The 19,086-nt window shown below is 38.7% G+C and overlaps 1 protein-coding gene across 1 annotated transcript in view; it reads left to right on the plus strand.

Annotated features, from left to right (window-relative positions):
* Nucleotides 1-19,086, plus strand: part of GNG2 (G protein subunit gamma 2) — a 280,638-nt gene that overhangs the window by 165,280 nt on the left and 96,272 nt on the right. Inside the window, exon 3 of the mRNA XM_078659741.1 lies at nt 18,406-18,514. The gene's annotated coding sequence lies outside the window, so the exon portion shown is untranslated. The remainder of the gene's footprint in view (nt 1-18,405; nt 18,515-19,086) is intronic.

A 19,086-nucleotide genomic window follows, 5' to 3' on the forward strand; every position in this document is an offset into this window, starting at 1 on the left:
ATATTTGGAGGTCATGTCAAATGTTATGGATTTAGGTCCTGGGACAACAAAATCCAATATTTAGATATTTGAATACTAAAGATTGTGAGGGAAATAAATGTAAAGCCCTTATTGAAATGCTCAACATGATGAAGATATTGGTGCTTCTTATATGTCTGTATGTCTTCAATAACATGACTCTAAGCTGTGCAAGTATTAAGTCCAACCACACTGTTTCTGTCTCTTGTTTGGGGTCATTTATTAAACCAATGATTTCACTAAGGAACTTTTAGAATCCTAGCTGTAGTCGATGTTTGGTTTCTTCTATGTGTAGAAATACCATAATGTCCTTTATTATCCAGGATCTCCATAGTGCAGCGACATTGCCTATTTCAGAAAGGTAGAATTGAGTTAATATCAAAAGAGAATACAATGGAGACTTCAATATGTCATATTATGTCTGTTCTAGAACCCCAACATAATCTAACAAGTTATATCTCTCATTTCAGGTAGCAAAATATATAGCAAGGAAATTAGTGGAAAAATCTATTTTAGTCTAGAGCAATGATAGTACTCTTGAACACCTGAATATTAAAAAAAAACCTAACTGGAAGAAGTAGCAGTCAATTCGAGTTATCTTTATCAAGTTTTTTTGTTACCGTCCTCTAACTGCAAGACAGTTGTAAGTGCTCAAATCTCTAATCATCACATCTATCTGTGAAAGAAACAATCACAACTAAAGGGTTCTATTGTATATAAGGATTTTCTGTATAATCTAGGTGCACATTTACCACTAGAAGAAAAGACTGAAATCTGGAGATTGGTGAGGAGATGTCAACATTGTCTTATGATCATAATACAATAGGCTTGTAAAACATAGGGCCAGATCTTAAATTAAGATTGATACTGCTAAAGACTCTTTAGAGGGTGTAATATTTGCCGGTAAAAAACACTAGGTTATCATTGCAGTTATCCACTGCTTGCTGGCGATGAATCCTGCACGTTACTGCACCTCTCTGTGTAATTATAATTCATGGAGCCCACATGGAAATACATTCTTGCTACAATTAATCTTTTGTGTTAGTGTAATCTTAAAGTCATTCTAAGGATATTGTATTTTATAAAATTACCAGCATATGGGTCTACATTTATACAAAATACAATGGCAGAGAAGGCTGTGATGGAGGTTAAACGATTTATGTGATTTAATTGGGAAAACATGCCAGGAGAATACGGTTTGCTGAATTTAAAGAATTGTTTAATTAGCATCTATGGAAACATATTCCACAGAACTAGAGTCCCTTATCCAAATACAACAGAATTTACTGGCTTTATTCCTAACTTAGACTTTTTTTTTACCTTACTTGGTTGTCTAATTAACTTGTTCCTCTTTCTCACTTCCATTAGCTCAAGTGTCACAATGAATGTTTGAGACATATGTTTGAAACATTTACATAGATACGCATTTAAAAAAAATATATAAATATAAGTTTCTTTAAAACATACAGTAAAAAATAAAAAGAGAATGTGACTGCATTGTCATCCTTGAGCATGCCCCTTCAGAGGCCTCTATAATCCACTCCTAGAAGTAGGCGGCATTCAGTGACAAAAGGGCACAAAAATAGATGTGAGCTCCACCGTAAACTATCCTAGAGCCAAAGAAAATGTGGGCTATCCCTGGGCATCTTCACCCTTGAGAAACCGCTTTCAGCTGCATCTCTGCCTTGTCTAAATTTTGTAAATGATGGGAAGCTTTGTTTACAAGAATCGTGATGAAAGAATGTTTATTCATTTAGAGTCTTGTCAGAGTCTTTTTTCAGAAAGTATCCGACTTTATGAATCCAAATGTCTAGCTTCAGTGGCTTCATTTCTCATAGCTGCTTAGACCACATCAAGGAGCTCTCTCAAATAATAGGAGTCCCGCTTACATCATCTCATACGTCACAGAAGACTTTTTTGTAAGAGGAACAATAATGCTACTTTCAGAGACACTTGGTGTAGGGATTGCCACTTAGCCGTAAGTTAATTAACAGATCAAAATGCTAGTACTGAACCCTTCTTTAACGATTTCTTTGATGGGCAATGAGTCCAACAACTGCCCTTACAAAACCACTTTTTCAGTTTGAATTAATCAAAAACTTTATTTATACCAGTTTGCATCAATTTATTCAAAACCTCTCATGTTAAAAATACTTCATTGTTTAGAAAAAACACCTTCTGACCATCTAAATTGCCATTTGGGAGCCCATTTGAAATTGCACTTTACACTCACTCTCTAATCTACAGACTCCCTACACATCACACACACTGTGCCTGATTCATACTCCTATTATACTGCTCACCACATTCATACAACCACATTTACACCTTTCACACAAAAAAACCCAACCTGGGGCACTTCAACATGACTTAATTTTTAGGCCAATCAAAAATTATTAATTCTGACGTCATTTTTAGGCCAATCAAAAATGATTAATTCTGTTTAGGAATTTGATTTGTCTTCAAATTAGCTGATGGCCCTGTTTTTCAAATCATTGTTGTTTTTGTAGAAAGAAAAAATTAGTGTGCCTTGTCAGAAAAGGAATCTGTTGAGGTACCCCACGGTGGGTTTTTGTGTGTGAAAGGTGTAAGTGCGGTTGTATGAATGTGGTGAGCAGTATAATAGGAGTATGAATCAGGCACTGTGTGTGGAATATGTAGGCAGTCTGTAGATTAGAGAGTGAGTGTAAAGTGCAATTTCAAATGGGCTCCCAAAAGGCAAATTAGAGGTGCAGAAGGTGTTTTTTCTAAACAATGAAGTATTTTTAACTTGATAGGTTTTGAATAAATTGATGTAAACTGGTATAAATAAAGTTTTTTATTTATTCAAACTGAAAAAGTGGTTTTGTGAGGGCAGTTGTTGGACACATTGCCCATCAATGAAATGGTTAAAGAAAGGTGCAGTACTGGCATTTTGATCTGTTAATTGATATTGTGGCGTGGCCTTTCTGCACATAAGCCAAACCCTGTGTTGTTAACTTAGCCTTAAGAACATTTTTCTGTGAGTTACTGTTCCAAAATTACTGTCTGACTGACTGACTGATATACTTGTAAAGCGCTCGATTCCCGAGGCGCCTTGGCGCTGGGGTTTATTGGTACTGATGCACAGGCTAGCCAATTTTAGAGGATTAAAGGAAAAGTCAAGTTTTGACCTGTTTCCTGAAGATAGACCTATTAGACTGTAGTCTGATCTGGGTTGGGAGGGAATTCCACAGCTTGGCTGCTTGATGGGAGAAGCTCTTACCACCCCATCTGGCTTTTTTAATCTTTTTGACCAGTAACAACCCTGTATTGGCTGACCTCAGACTCCGTTGCAGCACGCACCAGGAAAATAGAGTTTGAACATCCATGGGACCTCCTCCATAAAGCGCCTTGTGCTCAAGGCAGAGGGCCTTGAATGTTACTCGCTGAGGGACTGGGAGCCAATGCAGCTGTCTGATACTAGCAGATGTGGGGTGATGTTTGAGGAGAGCAAGCAGCACACGCGCTGCCGCATTTTGTAGAGACTGCAATTTAGCCATCTAGCCTATGTCAATTCCTAAGTATAATGCATTCCCATAGTCAATTCTGGAAAGGACAAGGGTTCCAATTATCGTTTTCCCTAGAGTTAATGGAAAAAATGGCAGGATTTTGTGCATGACTTTTAAGGTAATATAGGCAGGAGGAGGTTCGTTGGTTAATTTATTTTCCGAACTTTAACTCATCGTCGAACATAAATCCAAGGTTCCTGGCCTTAGTCACCTGAACTGGATAGTTCCCGGCCTCAGACGGCCACCATAGTTGGTTCCACACTATGGGGTTCTTCCCAAACTCCATAACCTCGGTCTTTTCGGTGTTGAGTTTGAAAGAGTTTGAGTTCATCCATGCCATGACTGCATTGAGACAGTTACGAAAGCGGTCGACAGTGATGTCCACCCTCTGCATAACCGATACCACTATCTGCGTATCGTCTGCATATGAAATGAAGGTAAGTCCATGCTCTTTAATTAATATAGCCAGGGGGGTGACATAAATAGTAAACAGTGTGGGTGACAAAGCTGACTCTTGTGGGACTCCACTCTGGAGGCATATGTCAGCCGACGTAAGACCGTCCCAGTGGATCAACTGTTCCCTGGATGCCAGGAAGGATGCCAGTAGAGTTAGAGCCGTCTCTCTGATTCTCACTGCCTTCAGCCGCTGCAGCAATACCGCATGGTTAACGGTATCAAATGCTGCTGATAGGTCAAGCAGGATGAGGATGGCTCTTCCTCCTCATCCATGAGTTTTCGGATATCTTCTGTGGCCATTATCAAGGCAGACTCAGTGGAATGTCGTGATCTGAACCCATGTTGGGTAGAATCCAACTTGAGATTACCATCTAAATAGTTGGTGACTTCCAGGTTAATGGCTTTTTCTAAAATTGTAGCCGGTAGTGGAAGACATGATATTGGGCAGTAATGCTTGACCTCCATGGGGTCAAGTGTAGGTTTCTTCAGGAGAGGCTTGATACAGGCCTTTTTCCATAACTGTGGATAGACTCCTGAACTAATGACCTCATTTAAGAGGGGAGCCATATGAACACTAATCTCCCCGGAAACCATGTGTAGGATAGAATGGGGACAGGAGTCCATGGGCGAGCCAGACTTTGTCAATAGTAGCAGATCCACTTTCTCTGCCGCTATAACAGAGAATATTGACAGACTGCTATGAGTGGGATTGAATACTAAGGAGTCCTCTTTAGTTTCAGTTGCAGTAGATACTGTCTTCTGCAGTTCCTTATACACTGTCTGAACTTTGTTTTGAAAAAAGGAGGCCATCTTATCCACAAAGTTTTGATCAGGATTAAAATGGTAATCCTGCAGACGCTTTGATGAAGCTGCAAGCGTTTTAAAAAGCTCCTTCAATGAGTTTTTGGCCGCCTGTATTTTAGTTGTAAAATACGACGTTTCAGCAAGTTTTATAGCTGCCATATATTCCTCCAGGGCTAGATTATATTCCCTTAAATTAATCACTATAGTCTGTCCTATATAATCGCTCAAGACGTCTGCATTTAACTTTTATGGGCCTAAGCTCAGCTACATACCAGGGTGCAGTTGCTTGATATCTTTGAAGTTGCTTGGTTACTTCTGGGGCATGCCGATGTATTGAAGACCTAATCCATTTGTCAAATCTATTTGCCGCCGAATTAGAATCCAGCATGATGTTGGGTGCGTTTTCCGGCAGGAAGGCTACCAATTCACTTTTTTGAGTGGCTTTCCACAGGTGGAATTTGACCGTGGACGGTCTATTACGATGATTTTTGCAGATTGTGGGCTTTACTATATTAAAGTGTATTGCGATATGATCGGTCCACGGCAGAGGCGTCACATTTATCAATTCTATGTCCTGATTATTAGTGAATATACCATTGAGAGTGTGACCTGCTGTATGTGTGGGCCTTGCTACTATCTGATTCAGTCCAAATCCTGCAAGTTTGTCCACCAGTGTAGCAGTTTCTGGATTGTTGTTTACTTCTAGATGCAAATTAAAATCACCCAAAATTGTAATGGTCCGGGTATCTAGACATGACTCAAGAAAAGTCTGAAGTGTACGAATGAAGAAGGTCCGCACCCCCTGGGGGCCTATAAATAAGGAGCCCCGGGAAGGACATAGTGTTATTGTATTTAATGCTAAAGGTCACTGCCTCAGCTTCCACTGATGGTGCAGGTTCAATCTTTACTGTGTACTGGGACCTATATATTATAGCTATCCCACCCCCTTCACCCCCTGTCTGCACAGGCTACCTGGTATCCTGCGGGTAAAGCCACATTCCAATCCGGTTCAGAAGCATTATTTGCCCAGGTCTCTGTTAAGAAGACAAGTCTCTGTTAAGAAGACAAGTCTGTCATTTAATTCTGTTATATAATTCTGTCATATAATTCTGGCAGAATACACGCCTAAGGGCAGTTTCGAGGAGCCATTCACAGTTTCCCAAAATGCCCAAGATAGGCAGAGAGGTTAACCTTGCAATGAGAAGAAAAATAGCACACAGAGATAGTCCCATGAACTTCCTCTCACTGAAAGATAAATGTATGCATTGCCATCAACGCATCAAAGTCTTTCATTTCACCTTCAGCGTATTGAAAATAGACCTACCCTTCTTATTTTTAACATAATAAGAAGGTGTGACTTCTAATTAATGAAAATCTTTACCCATCTCCTAATGTTATGTTCTGGAAACAAAAATCTTCTTCAATAAGCCTTTGCTGAGATCTCCAAAAGTTGCTGGAGTCTGGGCTTCAAGTTAAGGCCAAGTAAAATGCATAGGTAAGTTCATATATATGGATACGACTCCTGTTGGTTGCATGGCAGCCCTGATTGCACTCAAAACCTACATGAAGTGCTATAGATATTTATAGGAGTTAAGACTAGCCATTACTCAGCAAACCACTGTGACTAAGGCACAAATTACATAGATCTGATTTGCCTCCTTCTGGGGTAAATCCTCTTCCACTTTCCTTACATTTTCTCGATAGGCACAAATATTCCATTGCTGCTAAAACAATATTTTAATATGGACCTATGCAATGAATGCACATTGTACTCTGATTTACACCCACAATATTATTGCTTTTGAAGCTGTTCATTTCAGACCAGAGTACTTGATTTGCATTTGAAATCAATGATAACCAAAAAGCCTAAGCATGATATATTGGGTGGAGACCATTGCTGGAACATTGGTTGCCTGTGGGATTGGATTAGAGTCTATTGAGATATGACAATGTACTTTTGAACTGCGATTGAAACATGGACTTCAAGGTTAATGTGTGTCAATAACAGTTACTGACTCAGCAAAAACCGGTTGGATGTCATTTTCACCTTGATGCATTGGGTAGTAACAGATTAGGTGAAAAGTATGTATCCTGATATATGGAAAGGAGTTCTCTCAGTTCATGGTTTCCTCCAATGTAATTTGGCTTGCCTCCCCCTAAAATCTCTTATTTCTGTAGTATACCATTTGATCATTTTAGGAAACTCTTTTCAGATGTAGTAAGATTGTAGCTTAGGGTCATAGAGATATCTGATAAGCCATCATCAGAACTGTGATGAAGAAATAGAGTTTTTTATTTTGTCTGAACAATGGACAAATAACGTCCTAATCCACAGGCAAAACAGAAAAGCTATTTTGTTACTCCACCCATTCATGTGAAACACTACAAAGATCTTCCATGGGTGAGCTCTGTTCACTTCCACAATGGCCTCTGCAAACCATCTGTGAACTACATATTGAACAAACTCTTTACTAACCTCAGATAATTAAACAGTAACAAACAGACACAATCAATTAAAGACACTCCCAGTTATGCAGGAAACGGCACCAAAGTATAACATGCTCTAAACAGAAAACTAGTAATTGTTGAAAGGGCCATATCAATGCATATAACACAACAGAACAGATAAAACTGTATGATAGGTGCTGACACATTAAGTTTCAGCCTGCTGTCTAAGACTAAAATTTAACTCCATCGAAGGCGATGAACTAGAAATGTGAAAGGACAACTGGGGAAGTTCTAATGAACCCAACCCTCTCCCCCGTTGTTAAGGAGCAACATGTGTTTGGCTTTTTATTTACCCCCAAATCCATTTCCTCCCAGCTACTCTTAAAAGACCCATGGTTTTCCTTTGGGTTTCGACCAGGTTATTGATGAAAGAAATGTGTGGTCAAATTATTGCGGCCTAAAAATCAAGAACCGAAGTATCATGAAGGTAATACAAACAGAGTTGCTCAACCCTTCTAGGTGCTTTTTTCTTGCTCCCGGCCATGAATAGGAATGTTAAATTCTAAATCGACTCCTGGAGACACTTGTCTTTATAATGTAAAATGTTCAATTTGTTGTCAGTGTATTCATTATATAATAAAGAGAAAAACTACAGTAAATGTTGTAGCCCTAAAGAGATTAGTGTAAAAAAAGAATTAGCAACATAGGCACAAATATAGCAACGCCCACTCCTAGAATAGATACACAAACACTTTTGAAGAACACACAGCTTTAATTAAAGCGAAAGCCGCAGGGATGATTTGTCCATTTACTCTATAAACATCATCAGATTAAAAAACCTGTGCCTTCCTAAATTAATCAACAGTCTTCAAGGACTTTATTTCCAAAACATTACTTAATATTTAATGCTGCGTAAAATGAGGGGATTGTCCTAGTTTATATACATGCCAACAGTGCAAATTCATGAGTGCATGAATATTTTCCCCTGTTGGAGCACCTCATGGCAACCACTGCTTATTTATAGTCACTATTGGCAATCCTGGTGAGAGCCAAATGGGCCAAACAAGAGGAAATTAGAGTGAAACTCAAACGCCAGCTATTAACTCAAGTACTAAAAACTGAAGAAGTGCCTTAAAAAACATAATATTTTTTTAGGATTAAGATCATGTACAAAAACCAGCTCCACAGTGGAGAAACTTACTTTCATCTTCTCTCCAAATATTTGACTGTTTGCTTTCCACAAGCCTTCTATTTAAAACGCTGCCCGCCATTAAATAATGCAAAAATAAAGCACTCCCCTTTCTCCACATAAAAACACAACAGAAATTGTTACACAATATATTGGATTAACATATGAATAACTAATCTGAAACCAGTGCAACAAGTGCAACACAGTAGCTGAAGCAGCCTATCAAAAAGTGTCAGTAAATTAATCAATGTAAAGGTTTGTATCTCTATATACAGCAGAAAGAATATGATAGATAATAGTGGGGAAGCAATAGTGAGTTTGCCCATGTCAGAATTGTCATTTGTGTTGTCCATTTTAGTAATCTCTTAATTCTCTTCCCTCTCCTTTCCTATTTTAACTCATGTCTGTCAAATCTCGGGTCACATACTCCATGTGTGGAATGATTCCCAAATTCCATGTTTCCACACCCTCCAACTGCATTGTTACTCACCTTGATGACATGTTTTGACTCAATATATTTTGACATTCCCTTCTCTCTCCTACATCCCAAATTTACAAGCACCATTTCTCCAAAACTGAATTATCTACACACACACAATTTTGTTTGCTTGTTTTTTTGGACTTTTTTTCTTGCTCAGTTTCAATCTTCTCTATCAACACCTTTGTCACTCTCTGCCATCCATGATGCTGGACACGTTAACATACCTGGCTTTCTACCTTGAAACAAACGGAATTGAGACTCTTCCATAACAGAATGCAGTCTCGTCTTCTCCCTAGCATCATTCGTACCTCATCTTCCTAAGCAAATCCAATTTGAAACACTAACTGCATACACATTTACCTAAAGCTATGTCCAGTCTCTTGAAAAGTCCCATTCTTTCTAAATTGGCTCAGAGCTGTCCTACGTTGACCATACCTATATTTATTCGAGAAATTCCGTCATTCCTTATGAAATAAACTGTGGACCATTATCGGTACCTATTATGTCAGGACATCATTTTCACATGAAGACCTAATCACAAAACTGTATTATGCTTTCCAACTTCACTTCTTTCATAAATCGTATCTCTCATCACTTAGAAAAGTGATACTGTCACTCCGAGACCATGGTAAGGATAACTTATGTCCATCCTCAGCATCGGATATTAACCTGTCTCTAATTGTTACAGCCACTGTCCACAGATAATTTGGACTTCATAAAGTTTTAATTTTTCACTGATTTGTTTCCCCTCGTTTGGGTCAACCCACTGTTATCCACCCATTTGACATCCTCAATTCCTCATCTTCTTCCACACCTGGATTCCCCTCCTCCTCTAAAACTACACCTGCACACAATTCACCTACAATAGTCACCAACCAATTTTCCTCTTCACCTTCTTCAGAACTATTAGTTGATTATTTAATTATTAGTTAAGCAGTCAGCATTCATATTTCAAACTCCAGGCACATATCTAATGACAAATGTGTACTCCGCCAACCTTTAATACTACTTTCTAATATGAGGAGTTGCGTTTCCGACTTCTTGTGCGCCAAAAACATCAACAAGAGTTTTATGGTCAAGACGCAATTCAAGCATTGTTCCCCACCAGTATGTACTAAAATGTAGAACACCTCACCGCCATGCAAGTGCCTCCCTCTCAATGACTAAATGAATTCCCTCTGCTCCTCTAAACATCGTAGAAACTATTGCAACAAGTCTTTTATGGCTACACTTGACTAGTACTAATCCAGTTCCCAAACAATGCATGCTAACCTCTGTAACAATAATCGTTTGAACATTAGGTCTTATGGTTTTAACTCCACTGCACTAGTTATACACATTTTTACTGTCTAAAAAAAACCTAAGATTCGGCAGACCACTCGTCATACTCCTTTCTTCTCCACTCTCCTGAAGGCATGTATTCTTTCATTAAAACAGTCTACAAACTTTGCATAATACTCTGCTATTCCGGGAAATTATTCCAATGGTTCCTTTTACTCTAGGCTTGGAACCTTCTCTGGCTTCAACCAAATACATTTTTGGATTGACACCCCTTCCAGTCCAATGTGTGACCCAAGTACTCCACCTCTTCAATAGCAAACATACACTTATGTATTCCTCCTATTAACCCTGCATCTTAGAATACACCCAAGCATAGGATCTTGCTCCCATGTATACCCATGGCATGCCAGGATATCATCCTAGAAGGTGGCTGCTTTATATACTTCTTCCAGTAATCGATGCACAACTCACTGGGATACAGCTGAGGCAGCTGCCTGCCCAAATGCCATTCGCTCAAAATGGTAAGCTCCCTTTAATATAACAAAATATGTCAAATGTCTGGCTTTGGAATGCAACAATTACCTGATGATATGTGTTCGATTAATCCATTGTGGTGAAAACATTGGCTTTTTCCTATAGCTAGCCTATTTATGTTGGGAAGAGTCCTTCAAGTTGACACACATATTCAGTTTTCCTTTAAGTGTGCACACCAACACTTCCACAATCAAACTATCTGGTGCTTTTATAAGCTCTGTAACATTTTCCTCACACAACCTCTTCAACGTATCCTTTATTGGCCCATTCAATACCAATGGAACATTCCTTGCTCTATGCTCTTTGTGCATTGATGCTTATCGCAACACAAAGCAATGCTTCCTTAAACACTTTTAGGAACCTCTCTCTCCATTTTTTCACTTCCACATGATTTGTTCCATTACTTGCTCTAGATGATTTTGGTACAAAACAATTCATAAACCTCAATACTCCCTCCTGCCAAAGAAAGACATCTCTTCTATCACTGCATACACCCTTTACCTTGCAGTGTACGCCAGCATGCATCAAATCTGTCTCCTTCTTATCCACATCTTTAAATCTGTTAAAAGTGTTTCCTTCAATTAAACTGTTAGGAGAGCACACATCTGCCCACATGTCCAGCACTGCATCTTGTATCACCACTAAGCACCCTGGCAGGTGATACGGATCTAACCACTATGTACATCATTGCTTTCCAGATATATTCCTTTGCCATCACACACCATCAAGACCGTGTCATCCTCCTTAAAACTACTTTGGTGTACACAGCATTCACTTTAGCTTTATCACTTTTCAGTCCATTCTTACACTCTTTAAAACTGCTCACTTTTTTGCATTTTAGCACCTAGCTTTAATAGCTGGAAATTTTCTTAAAATCACTAAATGCCTTAAATTGCCAGACCTAAAACACAGTGACCTATTGCTATATTCACCAAATGCCCCTTTTGTCACGTCGTTATTTTTGTGTCTCATGGCCCCTTCCAGTGAATCTGCTTCATCACCACTCTTGCCACATTTTATTTACAGCTTCCTTTTCTGGGATTCAGATACTTCAGATCCTTTGACCTTGTGCTTTTCTACACTGGCAGTTTTTTCTAGGCTGTTCACTGCTACAATCAATAACTTTTCTTGTTCTTTCAAATTACTGGTCCTGTTAATCAGTTGATCTCTAACTATTTTATCTCAGAGATATTTAAACTTGCATGGCACTGCCGAGGTGCCCAACACAGTCACATACTGTTCCATGCTTTCTTCATGCATCTGCACGCTTGAGAAAATTCCTCTCCTCAACTTTATTAACGATTCTTGCTGTATTCTACTCTGATGCTCTTGATGCACCCCAAACTCATCATGAGGGGTCTTCTGTTACATCTCTCTCATCTGCTTCTGAATCATGCTGCCTATATTGACAAGCAATATGTCTACCCTCTATTCCAAAATTGTGTTTTAGCATTGCTAATGTAGAACCCAGCAAAAATATCTAATTTTACTTCCTCCAAATAAATCGTACATGTCTCCTTCCAATTTCCCCACAACATAATTAATTCACCCACACTTTGTAAACAATTAGATGGGGCAATCCTGACTTCATGGCTATGACAGCGTTGGGCTGTTTACCAAACTATTAAACTAATTAAACAATGAATTTGATCCATACAATACGGATTGCCAGCATAATGAAATAATATAATAAAAGAGTTCTCCACTGCCTTTTGGCTAGGTTAGCCAATGGAAATATTCAATAAGTACATACAAAGTAGTCAGTGCTGGTCTCTAGTACTGCAGGATGCCAAATACACAATAAACTGCTAGTCCCTGTTGTCATACACAACCAGTGAGGGATGACCGATGTTCTATATGTGCTGCAAGTGACCCAGCAATAGAAGTGTTTATAAGGATAACTTCCACCACAAGTGCAGACATTAGTGGATGTACCTACCTTGGGTAGATGATGGTACATCAGTGCAACAATACTTAATTAGTGGTAACTGTAACGCCTCCTATAGCCTATATACTTTTCACTTCATTATGTGAAATCCGGAGTGTATTGTTACACAATGGAAGTCTTTAATTAATATTTACATAAGGATTTGCCGCCCTTCCTCTCTTTCTGTATATATGCTTATGTCCTTCATTGCTTTCTCCACATATGGCAGTCCCTCAACAGTTTTCACCCCTGATAAGGACTCACTGCATGTGCGTGTTCCAGAAATCAGGACAACTTATTGGGAATTGCCAGTTGGTGTACACTTTTATGTAAGTCCACATTAAAAACCAAACACAGTGCCTAAATGTTACATACCGAATGTGGAACACAGGAAGACTTTTCCCCTGCCACAGATTGGATTGAAAACATCAACATGAACAGTTTTTGGCATAAGAGGCCTACACCTGACACTAAATACGTCAGCTGTGGGTGGGCCCTGAAATGGCAAGGCCCACTGTCCAGTTTTAAGCCCAGTGTCCACATTTAAAACATGTAACTTTGACAGAGGAAAGCTACAGTGCAGTAAAACGCAATGTGATCGCACTGACTAGGACCCAACTAGAAACACAATTCTTGTGTCATTGTTGCAATTGGTAAGAATTGAAGTCCTTAGCATTTCAAACATCACAATACGATTATTAGAGATGTAGTTAACACCTGCCTTCCACCCTCCGAGCTGGTTTTTCAAAACCAGTATGGCTTTTGTGGCAGTTACCTGGTGTATCCTGCAAGGAAATTTTAATTAGCTTCCCTTCAACTCCAGGGCACCAAATTAAGAGTGAACTTCCTGCGTAACTAGTGACTGCTCTACCACAGACATATGGGCCTTCTGACTCTCTGCCCATCACTGTATTCAGAAAGACAAGGGTCCTTGATTAAGCTCTACTTTGAATCCCTGTCTCTAAGAGTTACTCTCAGGGATAGCTAACTCCTTATGGCCCAAATTGACAGAGGGGGCTCTAGGGTTTATCTAAAAAATCAGTATGGCCAATAGAAACAAGATTGCTGTATGTGATCCTGAAGAGACTATTAGAAAATCCAATCACCCACTAAAACTTTGTGTAATGATAACCCAATGCCAGTGAGGACAACTGGAACAGCTAGGAAAAAGGTATTCAACTGTTTGTAAAATTTTAGGAATTAGAACAATTTTTGTCTCTGCATGACCAGGACAAGGTGCGAAGCCTACCTGAAAATGACATGATCTTGGCAGACACACTTTCTAGGTTTGTGCTGTTTGTAGTTTTTGAGCACTTAAGGCTAATGTGATGGTGAAAAGAAGCTATCTGACCTGTGGGTCCCTGATCTCTACTGCATACTGAAGGTGTTTGATGAACAGTTAGCCCTTATCCGACACTTGGTCCATTACGATTGGCCATAAATGGTGCATAGGATCCAGTCTACAACTTCCCATTGGACAAAATTGCCTGTTGGGTTCTGGATGATTTTTGGCTTTTTCTATTTTCCTGGTACACTTAACCATAGTTTGTCATTGGGTGTAATTTTATTATGTACATTTTATTGTTTTTTTGCTATGAGGATTTGGAAAATCTCATCTGATGTCTGTCTTAACCTTCATTTTGTTTTTGTGCTGGTAAACATTACATATAGATTTTCTGTGGGGAAATCCTGAGGCTTGTGCCAAGCAAAAGATCAGGATTCCGCAAATAAACCTGCTTTTACTTTTAAGAGCCTAGATCGTTTAACTGTGTGGGAACATTTCACAAACAGGTTGAGCCTTTTGTCTCTTCTGTATATCAGTGCATGTTCCTACACTGCCTACTGTTTTTTTGTGCAAAGCTGTTTGTATGCAGCCGTTTCCCAAGTTTCTGTATTGGAAAAGGACATTGTAGAATAAGTTAAATGTACCTTCTGTTGTCCTAAGCATGAATGCTGCTTGCTGAATATTTCTCTTAGGGGTGTGATCCTGCTGGCTCCTACAGCATACTTCTGCCACAGTGATATACGTAGCTTCAGAATTGATTTTTGAGGGCGTTTGTCACTCAGAGCGACACTGATGCATCATCCATCACCTCTCTTTCTACTAAGCTGTTTTGACACTTTTCTCTCAATTTGTCACGGGTTGCTCCAGCAATGTTATCTATTTTTTCTTTCTATTTATATGAATTACTTTTGAGCCCTACTGTAGATGAATCTAAAAAAATGATGTAAATAATATTTTCCCGGATATTTGTGATTTGCATTTATGCCAACCATTATGTGTTTTACAGTGTGCTTTCTCAAATGTATTATAGGAACCATTGTAGTGCCTTGGTGACAGGAGAAGTTGGCATTACCCTGATAGGACTCCCCTTGGTTTTCAGCCTTTGTATGCCTGTGATTTGCAGTTAGATGTGCACTTGCACTGGTGGTGGTTGGCATTTGAGAGACTGCTCTCCATATTGTGCAAGGGTATCCTACTTCCACAGTGAAGAATAGAGTGGCTCTTTCTAAAGCCATGCCACCACAACTTTTCTTTTGTAATTTCTCATCAACATATGCAAACCATTTATACTTCATTAGCTGGATTAATAATCACCTTATGAGAACAAAAGTTAGTATTACACGCCACAGCCCACAATTTCAACTACATGATTTGTCTTAGAAGTCTGCAGTCTATGCCGTAGTTGCCGGTTAACCTCCTACCTTCTTTGACAAATATTATAAAGACTATAGGAATTCAGGCTCAAATTAAATTTCTCATATTGTGTTGTACCTACTTGCAAATCTTAATACATTCTCAGTCTTTGCTGAGCACAAGCCTAGTTCCAAGGTGAATCAGAGAGCTTTACAGAATATGTTTTACTTAAATAGGAGCACCACAAGTAAAAGATGCTTTGTACATGACAGCACTGTGAATGGGTGGTTTCATTGAAACCAGTTTAGAGAGAATGTCATGCAACAGGAACAAATAATAGGACAAATAAATATTTTTATATTACTTGTATTTATACTTGAAGGCACAGAGAGATAAATGGCTTGATTTAGGAAGAATGGTAACATACAATCCTCTGAGAGCCTGTGGTGGCTAATGCCCCACATTGGTGCAACCTGCCCCCCACGCATAATCAAACATGAAATATACTCTTCTCTTCCAAGCCTACCTGGAAAAGAAAATATCTGTTGCCTTTTCTGAAGTTCTGGAAGAACTTGGATTCCATCTCATATAGATATAATGAGGCTGGGCCGGGGCCAAGATACCTATATTTATTGACTCTTTAGTATTTGCTTACAGAGAGTGCGCTATCTTCTTCTGGTAATTTTTGGACAGTGAGAGGGTTAGATGGTCAACACACAATAGAGATCTATCCTTAATCCTGTCACAGGGAAAATTAAAAGAATTTGCAGCGGAGGCAATGAGGCTAAAGCAGGTCATGCATTGTGTGAAATTAAAACAATAGCACAACTGTGCTCTGTACCAATATCAATAGGCAAAGGGCCATCATGCACTACAAACTGATGTACTCTTTGGTGGAGGTAGAAAAATGTGAAGTGTATTGTTACTTTTAGCTCTATGCTCCAACGTAAGAATAAAATGCACTAATTTGCTACTAGGCCGACACTAGAGAGGAGTTAGAAATTAACTAAAATATAATGCTTAGTTGGCAGTTATTTATCTTACATCAATAAACACCACGAAATACTTAAAAAGGTTCTAAATGCATCTTGATCAAAGGATTTGCACACAAGAATTGTTTTGGCTCTACATCTTCGGTTGTCTGGACAGTCTTACTGCCCTCATGAAATGTGATCATCAGTAACAAATGTAGCCTGAGATATAGAATGTCGAATTCAGATTATTTATGTATCCCATAGTTTATTTAATGGGACCTTTTATTTTTTACAGCATGGCTTTTTTTGTTTCTTTTCAACCCAAGACTGCACACGGTCTACCATTGATTATTGAATGGATTGTGAATATAATAATCCCATTTTGGGACATTTCTTGTCAATGTTTGCCTGGTCTCTTGACTGTTTTGATAAAGACCTAGCTCTCAGGAGCAAGTGATAGCATCTCCCTCTGACTAGGTATACCGAGGAAGTGTTTATGGTGTCAACCAAATACCAGAGGTTATTTTATAAATGTATTGTCCTCAATTACTGCAGTTTTTTTTTTTTAAACAACGCTTCTGTAATAAAGCAAATGTAGCTATTATTTTGAATTCATAATTTCACTACTATTTGAAGGACAAGTGACTAGCCCAAGCCTACTTGGTGATGCCACTAATACAGCTGGGTCTTATTTGAAAAAGTGGCAGACCATCACCAATCTTCAGATGATGTTGTCTTAAAGTCTGTAGGACATTAGTAGTATTACCGCACTTGTGCATGTAGTACTTGTCTAATGGTGCAAGGATGTGCCATGGCTGGCTAGCTAGTACCCTAGCATTGCGTCAAAACTTTTGAAAATGCAGGTTCATCGCCATTCTTTGGGATACTGCAGAGAAAACTGGTTTGAATGTAGATGACAAAATAGCTCATGTAAGATGCCCATTCCGGGAACATATAAAAGGAAAAGAAATCTTGGTCCATTCAATGAGACTTGTGCACCCATGATTTCAAACAGTAATGAAAAGATCAAACAAACTCAGCGAGGGCCCACCACAGCCATCTAATATATGCAGAAGGTCTTATTTCCACATTGCATCACAGCACCTGTACTTAAATACCCAAAGCACAAATTGAAACAACTAATGGGAATTGGTAAAATATCTGTGAAATTGAATGGTGGCACGTTTCTTAGGGGGTTGAATAGTTTTATCCCAGGCTGCTTAAATGTTTTCAATCTCTATCCTGCTTCCGCCTGATAGGAATTAACAGGTGCCCAGTGACTAATTTACAGCAGGCATTTGTAGGTTTGTTAGAACCTGTGTCCTTAGCTACCTTGTGGGCACCTTTATTTATCTGTAATTAATTTGCCTTTCTACGAAACAGGCTTACCATACCAGTGCTGATTTACAAAACATACATAATAATAAGTGTCCCTGCAGGGAAGATTATGTACACAAAATTGACCTATTATTTTCAGGTTCAAGGGAAGAAACCCAAAGTTATAAAAATCACTCAACTGATCTCTTGCACCAGTGCTCTATTTACATTGCTCAAATCTGGTGTATTTTTGGGATGATATTCTTTTTTTATATGTTTCAGAGAAATGCTTTTAAATCAAGAATTTTAACTGGGGAGTTTACACAGGAATTGCAAAGTCAAATTCTGGTAGCAATATCTGTGTTATCTCATGATTGTATATTCAGAATAAAACGTAGGAAGTTCAGCTGCTACCAGCGAATACATTTATTCAATACAGGAAAGGCAGTGTACCTCTCTGTGGTATAGAAACACAAACATATGCTAGTCAATTGACCATCTTGAGCCAACAGCTTTGCACGTGACTGCACCCAATCCATAGAAACAGAATGATCAGCAGTGCCCACTGTCCCTCACAAACAATATAAGGTATACCCTCTGAGCGAAATGATTTTAAGACCAGATTAAGAGTTGTACAATTCATTTCTGGGCCTTAATTCATGGTGAGATCATTATAGGTAGTTTAGTGTCTCCATACCCAATGACTACAGGTATGGGGAAACCAAGCACAATTAAAATGTATATTCACAATATACAAGAGGCATCGTAAAAACGATTTTAAACAACCATTTGTGACTTTTGTTTTTAGAACTTTGTCAATTACCGGAGTGCCTGCTTTGAACAGAAAGAAACTATCTTTGGTGAAATCGTTGGACGCCACACTGAGCTTCTTTTGAAGTCATCATTCAAAGAAAGAGGTTTGTGCAATATCAGCAATTGAAATGGAAGAAACTGTTAATGCAGTATGTTCTTTTTTGCATATTTATCAAAAGCCTTTTGGGGAAGAGATAACTTTTAATAATATAAAAAGTTACCCATGGGTTTTAAAGCAACCAGGAAGATGTCAGGAAGGAGAGTAAGAGGGGCATACTGACCAGAGGAGAATTAGCAAAAGAAAAAGTAGCATTCCTAAATGGTTGTAAAATTTCAGCAAAGGGCATTTTAAAGTTGAGTCGCCATTATAATTTTCAATAAAAATTTAGTGAAATAAAAAAAAAAAGTTGAGTCGCCATCTACTGATCTAGAGAGCATGTTTCTAAGTATTTATTTGAGCTCATACCACTCTGAAATACTTTCTGTGCATAGGCTGAAAAATGTGTGTTTGTAGTTCATATATTATTTTAATGTTTTTATTAAGTACAGCAAATATCCCAGCAAATATTCCTCCAAGAGCTGGTCTGTGAGTGCAAGGCTTCTCCGCTCACTTATATGTCAAAAAACAATCACTGGAAAATCTATTAGTAGGGAGACTTCAACCACATTTTCTTAC

The sequence above is a fragment of the Lissotriton helveticus genome, chromosome 9, assembly GCF_964261635.1.
Source record: "Lissotriton helveticus chromosome 9, aLisHel1.1, whole genome shotgun sequence".
Lineage (NCBI taxonomy): Eukaryota > Metazoa > Chordata > Amphibia > Caudata > Salamandridae > Lissotriton > Lissotriton helveticus.